Source organism: Mesocricetus auratus, unplaced genomic scaffold (assembly GCF_017639785.1).
Source record: "Mesocricetus auratus isolate SY011 unplaced genomic scaffold, BCM_Maur_2.0 Super-Scaffold_2245, whole genome shotgun sequence".
Taxonomy (NCBI): domain Eukaryota; kingdom Metazoa; phylum Chordata; class Mammalia; order Rodentia; family Cricetidae; genus Mesocricetus; species Mesocricetus auratus.
In genome coordinates this window covers 2622743-2634562 of record NW_024429180.1, presented here as the reverse complement: position 1 = coordinate 2634562, position 11820 = coordinate 2622743, and the positions used below count along the sequence as shown (strand labels likewise).

General features: G+C 46.0%; 1 long non-coding RNA gene across 1 annotated transcript; it reads right to left on the bottom strand.

Annotated features, from left to right (window-relative positions):
- Positions 1–4971: 4971 nt before the first annotated feature.
- On the bottom strand, positions 4972–11307 carry LOC110342719. The gene is made up of 3 exons (XR_002384873.2): positions 11154–11307; positions 10351–10452; positions 4972–5622 (listed from the first exon to the last, which is right to left on the bottom strand). It is a non-coding gene; the product is annotated as an uncharacterized LOC110342719 (long non-coding RNA).
- Positions 11308–11820: the final 513 nt, after the last annotated feature.

The following is an 11820-nucleotide window of genomic DNA, read 5'->3' as shown; positions in this document are numbered from 1 at the left end:
AATCCTCCTGCATCAGCCTCCCAAGTCCTGGGATTGCTACTGCAAGCTATGACACCTAAGCACAGATGCTTTCTTAAATCCCAATCGGTCCAGCGTGGTGGCGCACGCCTCTAATGCCAGCACTCAGAAGGGCAATGGCAGGCAGATCTTGGGTTCAAGGCCAGCCTGGTCTACATGGCCAGTTCCAGGACTGCTGTGCTCCTGGAAAGCAAGTAAGAAATCCCGGAACTGTGTTAACCCTGTCGCCGACTCTTTCCTGGAGAGACAGACTCATAATAGAGGGAGATCCGTCAGCTCAAGAAAAGGTGCAGAAGTTGCCACCGGTCGCAGATTGGCCGCTTTGAAATCTTTCTGGAGCCCACAAATGACCCCTCCCTGCAAACTGGGCACCAACCACAAGCCCAAGCATGATTACGTGGAAAGTCCAGTTTGGGGAAACAATGAGTTTACCGGCTCACTTACTTATGTAAGGGGTTACTTAACAGGAGCATCGCTCTCTCGAAGCAACTGCACTACCTTCACCTCTCAGCTCAGCAAGCGCCACGAGTTCCGGAAACCTTCCACACACTACATAGGCTTATGTCCTCCAGAGAGCGCAAGGGCCACGCGCATTTAGGGCAGAATTACACGTAGCTGCTGAGAAGTGCAGGCAAGAGTGGCTGGAATCTCCCGTGGGCCCCGCCCCTTCCTCCCGCGAGGAAAGGTCAGTGATCGCAAGACCCCATATTGATGGTCCTTGGGAACAGTCGCAGGTGCTCTGATGAAGACTGTGGCTGTTAGCTCCGAGGACACCCCAAAAAGTCAGGTGTTCCCGGATGGGGGGGGGTGCTTGGGGTGTGGCAGAAGATGCCGCAGTCTGCTCTATCTTGAGGGAGGAGCCTGATCTTTTCCAAAACTAAAAGGAAGTTTCCTTTGCGTTGGTGATGAGTCTGGTAATTATCAAAGACGTGATGATAATCAGGTTTGAGATTTTGCTTAAAAATGACTAGTGCAACCAAGTATTTACATTTCAAGCGTTTACCCATTTTTTTTTTTTTTTTTTTTTTTGGTTTTTCGAGACAGGGTTTCTCTGTGGCTTTGGAGGCTGTCCTGGAACTCGCTTGGTAGTCCAGGCTGGTCTCGAACTCACAGAGATCCGCCTGCCTCTGCCTCCTGAGTGCTGGGATTAAAGGCGTGCGCCACCAATGCCCGGCGATATGAACATGTTCTAACGACTTGACTGCCACAGGCTCCCATGCTGGGATTGCGAACATGCATCCTGGAAAGGCAGTTCTTCTTAAATCTCTTTCAGGTGTATCTTGAAAGAGCCTACCTGTTTTCACAAAGAAAATAAAAAGGTAACCTGTTAAGAGTGGGTGGGTACTCCTGGGAGCTGGCAAGATAGCTGCTCTTCCAGAGGACTTGAGTTTTAATTCCCAGTATCCATACTGAGGCTTGTGACTGCCTGTAACTGCTGCTCCCCAGGAATCCAGTGCCCTCCTCTTTAACCTCCAAAGGCACAACCCATAACGGCAAACACGTGTACATATACATAAATAAAAATTGAAAGTTAAATCGGGAGAAAGTAAAGTTGCTTTTCAAGAGTAGGGACAAATTTTAAACAGGCAAAATTATAACAAGTGTAAACAGAAAATCTGAATCACTGCAAAAAAAAGTCCACGAAGTCATATCATGGTGTTCTAGATAATAATATTAAAAAAGCCTAAGGAAGGAACACTCATACAAAAACCTACTAAACATAATAAACCAGGATGCAGTGTTGTAAAACACAAGATTTATATCCAAAAAGCATTTTATATGCTAGCAATTGAGCATTCCAAAACAAATTAAAAAAACAATTCAATCTACAGTAACATCAAAAAGAATGCAACGGTTATGACTATAACAAATCCAAGACTTGTACATTAAAAACTAGGACATGTAATTGAAAGACAGCGCAGAGACGCTTGCTGTGACAACGGATTACAAGATATATTGTTAAAATGAAAGCAAAGTGTGGTGGCATGTGCCTATAACCCCAGCATCCAGGAGGCTGAGGCAGGATTATATATCTAAGACCAGCCTAGATGAAGTATGTCCTAGGCCAATAGGGAGACCTTCTCTCAAACAGTAAATTGTTAAAAATGAAAACAGCCCCCAAATTAACCTACGCACACACAGTCTGTATCAAAGTTCCAGTTGTTTTTTACAGCTGTGAAGGTGACCACAAAAAGTCCCATGGGAATGCAAGGAACTTAGACTATCCAACCCAGCCATAAGTGTAAAAACCGGACTACGTAGTTTTTGCCATAGGACAGAAATCTAGAACCAGTGAGATACTGATGTTTCCAAAATGATTCCAAAATGAACAAAGTACATTATGGGCAGAAGTGCTATGACCTCTTCTGGATGGGCAATGTTCTTATTAACTACTGGTGCTGAGGCAACTTTGCTAGGCTCATGCAAAATAGCGAATCCACACCTGTGTGTCAAACAGTATCTAAGTACGTGTTATAGGGTAACTCGAAGATGTGAATAAAGGCTAAAATTACGAAGCCCTTGGAACGGAGGCACAAACTTTTGTGATCTCGAGTGAGACATCGGGTTCATCCAGCAGGACAAGCCAGAGAAAATAGATAAATTGGATTTCATCTGAATTGCAAGCTTGTGTGTTTCAAAGGACGGATTGCACAGGACTGGCCTCCAAGCCAGGAGTTTGCTGTACCTGCTCACCAGAGACAAGCACAACTGGGCTTATTGACCCCCCCACTCACCCCCCTGCCCCCTACCCTACCCCCATGTTCTCTTTTGGATGGGCCGGGGAGGATGTGGGGCCTGCACTTGAGAGTGCAGCCACCTCCTAGCCCTTGTTTACAATTCTGACCTAACTGCAAGTAGTCTCCGGGGGCTCTGGGAAGGGCTAGAGAGATGGGGGAAGTCCTTCTGTGTATATGTTGTCCTATTGGTTGATTAAATAAAGCACTGTTGGCCAATAGGGAAGCAAGATAGGTGGGTCTAGGAGGATTCTGGGAAATGTAGTCAAGAGTAGAAAGTCGCCCTGAGATCCCGGGAAGAGAGGTCGCAGGTCTGGCATTCTTGGTAAGATAAGACCTTATAAAAAATATGTATTAGTAATTATGGGTTAATAATTAAGACAGAGCTGGCCATTAAGAAGCCATAGCAAATGGCCAACTGCTTTGTAATTAATATAGTTTCTCTTGTGTTATTTGGGGGCAGAGAGAGCAGCGACGGGACCCAGGCAGGGATCCCACAACACTAGAGGATGTGGGTGGGAAGGCTTAGGGGAGGGGACTCCATCTACAAAGCTGTGGCAGTTATTATCCATGCTGGGAACTGACCTTCCATGGGGCTGCTTTAAATCGTCACACACCTGCCACAGTCTCCTGCCCGTCGCTCTGGAAGTGAGCCTTCTGAGCTCCCTGGTTCCCCCAGTGAGTTTGTCACTGGGACTGTGGAAGGAAGAGGTTGGGCAGCTACCCGAGGGAAAGAATTGTAGGACCAGGGCACTCTCAAGAAAGTGAAAGGGAAATATTTTGTAAGCCACACACAATGGGCCAGTGTTCTGATTTTATAGAGCACTCATAAGTCAATGATATAAAGTAATTCGATTTTAAAATGAACCGATGACCCAACTATATATTTCCCCAGGTATACAAATGTTCCGAAGCACATGAAAAGACCCCAAAAAACATTACCCATTTGGAAAATTAGTATCTTCGTAGATTTGTGGGTGGTTGGTATTGTAAAATAAAACAATTGTTTGGAAAACAGTTTGGGGTACCTAATGTTTATAGAAGTAGCATCATTCATTCTAGCCAAAAACTGCAATGAACTCAAATCCCATCATTGATGAGCAGATAAGCAAAATGTGTTATACCTACACAGACAGATACTATTCAGCCATAAGTAAGGACATATACTGCTTCATGTTATAACATATATGAGCCTCAAAAACACAATGTTGAGAATAAGCAATCAGATGCAAAAGCCATGTAACATGTGACTTTGTGTGTACCAAGTTGCCAATGCAAAAAGAAAAAAAAACCCCACAGCTCTCTAAAGGGAATAAAAGATAGTTTATCCTAGGGCCAAGTTTGAGTGACCGTGGCCTGGGAATTTAGGTTCCCCCAAATTCCATGGTCCCATATGGAAGCAGTTTTATGAAGTTGTATAGTTTTACAGGACCAAGAAAGCCATAAATCAAGACGGGTTAAAATACATCGGTGGGTGTCATCGCTCTAGAGGCAGTGGGACCTGGTGGACTAAAGTCTCATGTAATAGTCAGTCAGCTTTATTCAGAGCTTCCGTCAATGTATGCTCCTGAGGGTTAAGAAAGGTCACCTGAGTAGAGCTTACAGTCACGAGGACAAGCTGCTCATGGCGGAGACATGTTTTTTGCATACAGGCATTTAAACAACAACAGCCGGCTGTAACAGATCATCTGAAGTAAACTCACTCCTATCTCTCTACACCTGGGTGTTAGGATAAAACTCGAAGGGAACCTTACATGGGGGACCCTTGTTGGATTCCATGGCGGGCAAGGGTGACCCAGGCGGAGGGAAATACACTCCAGAACACTCCAGGCAGACAGAGCTTAAGTGAGAAGTTTTATTAGAAAAGGGAGGAAAAAGGCCGGGAGGTGGTGCCTCACGCCCTTTAATCCCAGCTGCTGACTCCGGAGGAGGCAGAGGCAGGCAGATCTCTGTGGGTTCAAGATCCGCCTGGTCTATAAGAGCTAGCTCCAGGACAGCCTCCAAAACAATGCAGAGAAACCCTGTCTCGAAAAACCAAAAATAATAAATAGATTAATTAATTAACTAATAAGAAAGGGCAGGAAAGGGGGAAGGAGAGAGAAAGAGGTAAAGAGACAGAGAGAGAGAGAAGAGGGAGCAGGAAAAATCCTGTCTGCCCCAGGGGAACCGAGGGGAAGGGGGAAGTTGGGGAAAGAGAGAGCAGAAAGAGAGAGTAAGTGGGCTTGAGATCTTTTAGAGGGGTCCTTTGCACCAGGGCTGACCAGGGTGCTGCCTGAGTGCATTCTGCCAGGTGACAGGGGCAGGCCAGCCTAACACCTGAATCCTTACACCTAGGAAGGGCATTGGAAACACATTCCAAGAACGGTTGTTTTGAAAAAACTGTGATCACAAGACTCGTCCCGTTTCCTTGGAGTTTCCTCACAAGCACTCGGAATTCTGCTCACACGACCCATTCTTGGACCACGCCCTAGCAGGTGGGTGATACCCCAGAGGGGCGATTAGAAGAGAAAGGTGCAGAAGCTTTCTTTATAGGCCTCGGGGGCTCTCTGATGACACCCTTAGCTTCGAGGTCGGTGGAAGCCAGCGATCTGCTGAGTTAATGCGTTCCGAAAGGTTTTCACCTGTTAGTCACCGGATGTTAGTTTTGACACAGAAGAGGGCGGGGAAAGCTAGCTGAGATGTAGCTACTAGCTCTGGACCTGCGGGGTCCCAACCCGTCCACATCACCGCCGCTGCCTTTGCAGAATCTGTCCAGGAATTCTCGTTCACAAAACGTCCAGGACCGTCCGGAACCGTAAGAAGCAAATCTGTAGCGTCAGAAACTAAGTTTGTGGTTGCCAGGGGCCGAGGAGAGATTCGTGGAGAAAGCCTGCGAAAGAACACAATTTTTTTTTCATATTGTAAAGAGAATGGCCCGGAACTAAGCATGCCCTGAGCGATAGATGCAGAGTCGGAACAAGTTAGAGGGCACCGCGTTGATTTTGAACCTGGCTGTGTAAGCTGGGGAACCCACTGCCAGGTTTTGAACCCAGGAAATACGTCAGTAGTCAGGAGATCTACGCCATCCCTGCTTCTTTTCCTCGATGCACAGACAGAACTTCTAGCCTCCCTCGTGGCGGGCTAGGATTGTGCAACAAGACCCGGTTAACAGAAGCAGATTGAGGTGTGCCATGATATTTTTTTTTATATTTTAAATGCCTGACCATAAAGCTCCCTGCATGATCCAGCAGCCGGGCTCTTCCCTTTGCCCCAGTAACCATGGGAACCAGACGTGAAGGTGCCTGCGCCTATGAGTCATCCCTTACAGAAGAGCGCCCACACGTGTAGTGTGTTCATATTGGGTTGGTATCATCAAAGATGCAGCTGCATGTTGAGTCCAGAGGTTGGAGGTGGTTATAGCTGTGTTAGGCCGAGGCAAGGGAGAGGGAAACGGATGCCGGTCCAAAGCAAATGGGCACTGCATCTCTTTACTAACTGGTTTGCAAAGCGTAGCTTCCCAAGCTAGGTGTGCTTTGTACACTGTAGTCTGAGCGGGAGAATGGTAAGTTAAATAAATGTAAGCCGAGCTACAGAGAGAGACCGTGTCTGTGGTAACAGAAATACTTTCCACATGTCTGAAAGCCTGCTTGGAGACTAGTGTGGAAGACAAGCATACAGTAAGACCCCATGTGGAGGAGTAACGGCTGACTAAGTAGAGATGAGCCATGAGTGGCCAGCATCACAGAGAGGACTGTCACTGTGTCACTGAGCACAGTCCTGTAACCAGTATCCTCAAAGGTACAGCACAGAGGACCTGGGGTAAAACGAGTTTGAAAGATGATATATAGAGAATGCCATCAGCGGCAGGCATGGTGTTGCAGATCTTCAATCCCAACACAGGGGAGGCAGGGGGAAGCGGATCTCTGTGAGTTTGAGGTCAGCCTGGTCTACAGAGTTCCAGAACAGCCAGAAGTACACAGAGAAACCCTGTCTCAAAAAAAAACAAAAAACAAAAAAACAAAAACAAGAAGAGGAGGAGGAGGAGTTATTACTAGGGCTAGAGGGATGATCCAGCAGTTACGAGCACTGGCTATTGTTCCAGAAAACCCAGATTTAATTCCCAGCATTCACATGACAACAACCACCGTAACTCCGTTTCCAAGAGATACAGCACTCTTCTCTGGCCTCCTTGGACATCAGGTACATGCAAGGTGCACAGATATGCCTGTAGGCAAAGCACACCTATACATAAAGTTTTTAAAATATTATTACCATATGATCTGTCGATTCCACTTCAGAATATAGATAGATAGGTAGGTAGACGATAGATAGATGACAGATTATATACATGATTAGATGACAGATAATATAGATGATAGATGATAAAGAGAGATTAGATTGATGATAGATAGATAGATAAATAGATAGATAGATAGATAGATAGATAGATAGATAGATAGATAGATGGGATCACCAAAGAATTGAAGGCAAACTCGAGAGGAGAAATCTATAACCCATGCTAATAGCAGACACTAGTCACAATAGCCAACCAGGGGAGAGCAACCTAAGTTCCCACTGAAAACGGAAGTAGCATATTCATATTATGGTTATTACTGAGCCATAACAAAGAAGAAATATTGGCATATGCCTCAACATGGAGGAACCTACTAGGTGACATCAGCTGTTTGCAGAATGACAGACCCCATATGATTGCACTCCATAAGACAGACAGATGCCTGGAGATGCCGGTTTCACAGAAACAGAAAGCAGGGTGGTGGGCACAGGGGATGGAAGAGAAGAGTGAAGACTCGACATTTGATGAGTCCAGAACAAGACACGTAGAACACTGAGGACAGATGGTGGCCGTGGCTGTGTAGCAGTGTGGATGTGGCTGTGCTCACTTATAGTCCCAGCACTTGGGAGCAGGGAAGAGGATCAGAAATTCAAAGACATCCTCAACTACACAGTGAGGGTTTTTTGTTATTGTTGTTGTTCAGTCTGATCTACCTACACACTTACAAACAATCAACACGGTGCTTTTTTATCTGCTCGTTGCTGCAGCTAAAGCCACGGATAATACAAGGTTTCTCTTGTGCTGAATTTGCTCTCTCTCCCTTTGCTTCCTCATTATGTCTGTGATCAGAAGGCTTTAAATAAGATGATGTCCAACTGTTCGGTGCTTCATCAACATCTCACATCACAATTGTTAGCATCTGCAAAGGGGAGAGTCTTACTCTCCCTGCTGGGACGCAGGCCTTTCTTCTTAGCTGATTGGGTTGGAGACAGGACCTCATGTAGCTCAGTGTGGTCTCGAATTGGCTGCATGACCATGCACACACTACAACTGTCTTATCCTCCTGCCTCTACCTCCCAGGCACTGGGATTCCGGGTGTGCGTGTAACTGTGTTAAAAGGCAGTCTAGGACTGAGGGACGTAGCTCAGGGTTAGAGCATTGAGGCCCTGGATTCCTAATAACAGGGAGAAAAAAAGAAGGCAATAGACCCAGAAAAACGAACTCCAGTTTTCTCGGAATGCCGTGATGCAGCATGTGAAACCTCTGAACAGAGATGAACGCGCTGTAGGGTGAAGCCTTTTCCTCACCAGCCGCTTTGGTTTTTCCCCACCAGTCGCCTGGGCTCTGCTGCGTTGCAGTCACCAAATAACACACAAGACGCTGTATTAATTATGAAGCTGTTGGCTGTTTGCTTGTTTCTTACTGGCTAGCTCTGACTTAAGTATTTACCCCATAATTATTAATCTAAGTATTTCTCTTAGCGGAGAAAAGGGTCCGGACTTCTTACTCCTATGACGGCTACATCGTGGCTCCCTGTGTTTCTCCTTCCCAGAGTCCTCCTGGACTCCTAGTCCCACCTATCTTGCTTCCCTATTGGCCAACGGTGCTTTATTCAACAACCAATAAGGGACAGATTTCAGGATGACATCATCTCCCATCAGCACGCTCCTCCTAGCAGATACTCCTTAATTACTTCCATCGTTGCTGAGTCAAAAGAAGTGGGGAAGGGGATTTTCAGCTCACAGTCCAAGGGCACTCGGTCCACCATGGAGAGGTCACGGTGGCAGGAACTGAGAGCCGTGGACGCCGTGTTCACTCTGGGACCCACTGGGCAGGTCTTCCTACTTGGATTAACCTCAGGTAGATCGTCACAGGCTTGCCCAGAGGTCAGTCTAGATCCCACCAGCTAGACAGCTGAGATTAACTATAACCTGCACTAACTCTGCAAAACTGTATCAGCTGTAAAAATGAGAGTATATTACCAAATTCTCTCCACCATTAGTATTTGAATTCTATTTGGCCCTGTTAATGCCTGTTACTTTCATGTGTTAATTCTTCTCTCTTGATCTTTTGGCCACATAAATCCCTAGCTACTCTCTTTTTGCATTTAAGTGCCACACTAGGAAAAAACTTCCAATAACCAGATTCCACTGGGTCTAGACAAAGCTCAACAGGGGTGGGGTGGAGTTAGAAAGTTTGTAGAGGGGAGGAAGTGAGAGAAAGAGAACATAGGTTCATATATATATATGAAATGTGAATACATACACTCTGGAATAAGAATGAATATATATGTATATGTATAGATATGTAAATTGCATGCTAAACCACAAACATAAAAAATTCTCCATAGTATTTAAACAAGACCCAATATCTAATAGCATAAAATTCATACAAAATTCCAGTCTGTAGCCATAATCCAAGGCTTGATTTGGGCAATAATGTTTCAATTTTTCTTATACTTTTGAGCGAGGGTCAGTAAGATTTTTTTCCCTACAAAGGACTAAACAGTAAGTATTTTAGGCTTTCTGGGTCAGCCTCCATTGCTACCACTCAACTATGCCACGGTGGTGCCAAGAAACCATGGTGTAAAGTATGAGCATATAGCTGTGTTCCAATAAAACCTTTATTTATAGTCATGGAAATTTACATTTTATGCAATTTTACTCGTCATAGTTTGGTTTTCCTTTCATTCTTTTAAAACAGGTTGTTTCCCCCCCCAGAAATTTCATAATGTAAAAAACCATTTTTTGGTCTATAGGGTGGGCAAAAACAATTGATAGAGCATATATGTTAAAAGCAGCACATATCCAGGGCATGGGCATGCATCCCCAGCTTCCGGTCTCAGCACCAGATAAACTGGGTGTGGTAGCATACACGATTGTAATCCAGTTCTGGGATGGTGGGAACAAGAAGACTGGGAGGAACTCAGCCTTATCCTTGTGTGATGGTTTGAAGGAGAATGGTCTCCATAGGCTTGTATGTCAGAGTGCTGGGTCCCTAGGTAGTGGAAGTGCTTTGAGAAGGATTGGGAGGTGTGGCCTTGTTGTAGGGGGTGTGGCCTTGTTGTAGGGGGTGTGGCCTTGTTGTAGGGGGTAGGGCCTTGTTGGAGGAGGTGTGGCCTTGTTGGAGGAGGGATGTCATTAGGAATTGACTCTAAGGTCTCAAAAGCCCCAAACAGGCCTAGTCTCCCTTCTCCTCTCCCTCTCTCTCTCTCTCTGATAATAGTGGGTCACATAGAGGCTTTGGTTGTTGTACCCTCACCATGATGGCCACACACCAACCCCCTGAAACTGTCAGCGAACCCCCAATTGAATGCTTCCTTACGTAAGTTTCCTTGGTCATAGTGTCTCTTCACGGCAATAGAAAATTGACGGCGCCACCTTGGCTACCCAGTGAGTCTGAGGCCCACTCAGGATGTGTGAGACCCTGTGTGAAAACGGAACAGATAGCCACAAAATATGCATCAAAATCCAGCTATCTTTTTCTCTAGAAATTAACACACCACGAGCAAGTGCGTGTCTCGCGGCGTGCACGCAGAGCTTAGGAGGCGGGTTTTATGGAGTTGGTTCTGTCCTTCCACTTTTTGATGGGTTCTCAGGATCAAACTTAAGTCGCCAGGCTCACGCTTCAGGAGCCTTTACTTACCTGCAGAGCCCATCTTGCCCCCCCACTTAAGTCTGTGTGTGTGTGTGTGTTCATACACGTGTAAGTGCATGTGTTTCTGTTCACGTGTGAGTGCAGACACGCATGTGCCGTGGGGCACATGCAGAGGTCAGGGGACAGCCTCGGGTGTTGGACCTTGCCTGGCAGCTTGCTTTGAGACAGGGTGTCCTGTTCTCTGGTGTGTGTGCCAGGCTTGTTGACCGGCAGTGTTCCAGGGGATTCTCCTGTCTCCACCTCCCATCCTGCAGTAGGAGTGCTGGGACCCGAGAGCTTCCATTCTGTTTAAGGCGGTTTCCGGGGAGTCAAACTATATGAGCAGAGGTTTCTGTCCCACCTGGTCCCACAGCCAAATAAACACACAGAGGGTTATATTAATTATAAACTGTTTGGCCAGTGGCTCAGGCTTCTTACTGGCTGGCTCTGTCATAATTATTAACCCATTTCTATTAAACTATGTGGCTTACCTGTAAAGTTCCATGTCCGGCGGCTACATGGCGTCTCCCTGGCCACTCTCCGAGTTTCTCTTCCTAGCCTTCTCCTAGTCTGGCAGCCCTGCCTGGCTGCATCCTGCCTATCCATTGGGTGAAACAGCTTTATTCATCAACCAATAGGAGAAGCATATACTCACAGCATACAGAAGGACGTCCCCCATCAAAGCTCATGTTCTCATGCTTCCGTGGCGAGCATTTTGCAGGCTGACTTTTTTTTTTCTTTCTATTGACAGTGGATTATTTTCTCATGTGCTGACTATGGTTTTCCCTCTCCCAAGTCCTCCCAGTTCCTCCCCACCTCCCTTCCCATCCGGATGCACAGTCTCCTTCTGTCTCTCGTTGGAAAAGAACAGGCTTCTTAGAGATAATAAAATATAACCAAAGAAAATAGAAGATAAAACGATTATATCGAAGTTGGACGAGACAAATAAACAGGAAAAGAGTCTCAGAAGGCTCTGTTCACACACTCAGGGGTCCCCATAAAAAAAAAAAAACCACTAAATTGGAAGCCATAATATGTAACGTGTAGTCTTCCCGCCAGCTGCCTGGGTCCTGTTGCTGCCTTAGCCCCCCAAATAACACAAGAGACACTACATTAATTATGAAGCTGTTGGCCATTTGCTATGGTTTCAAATCTGCC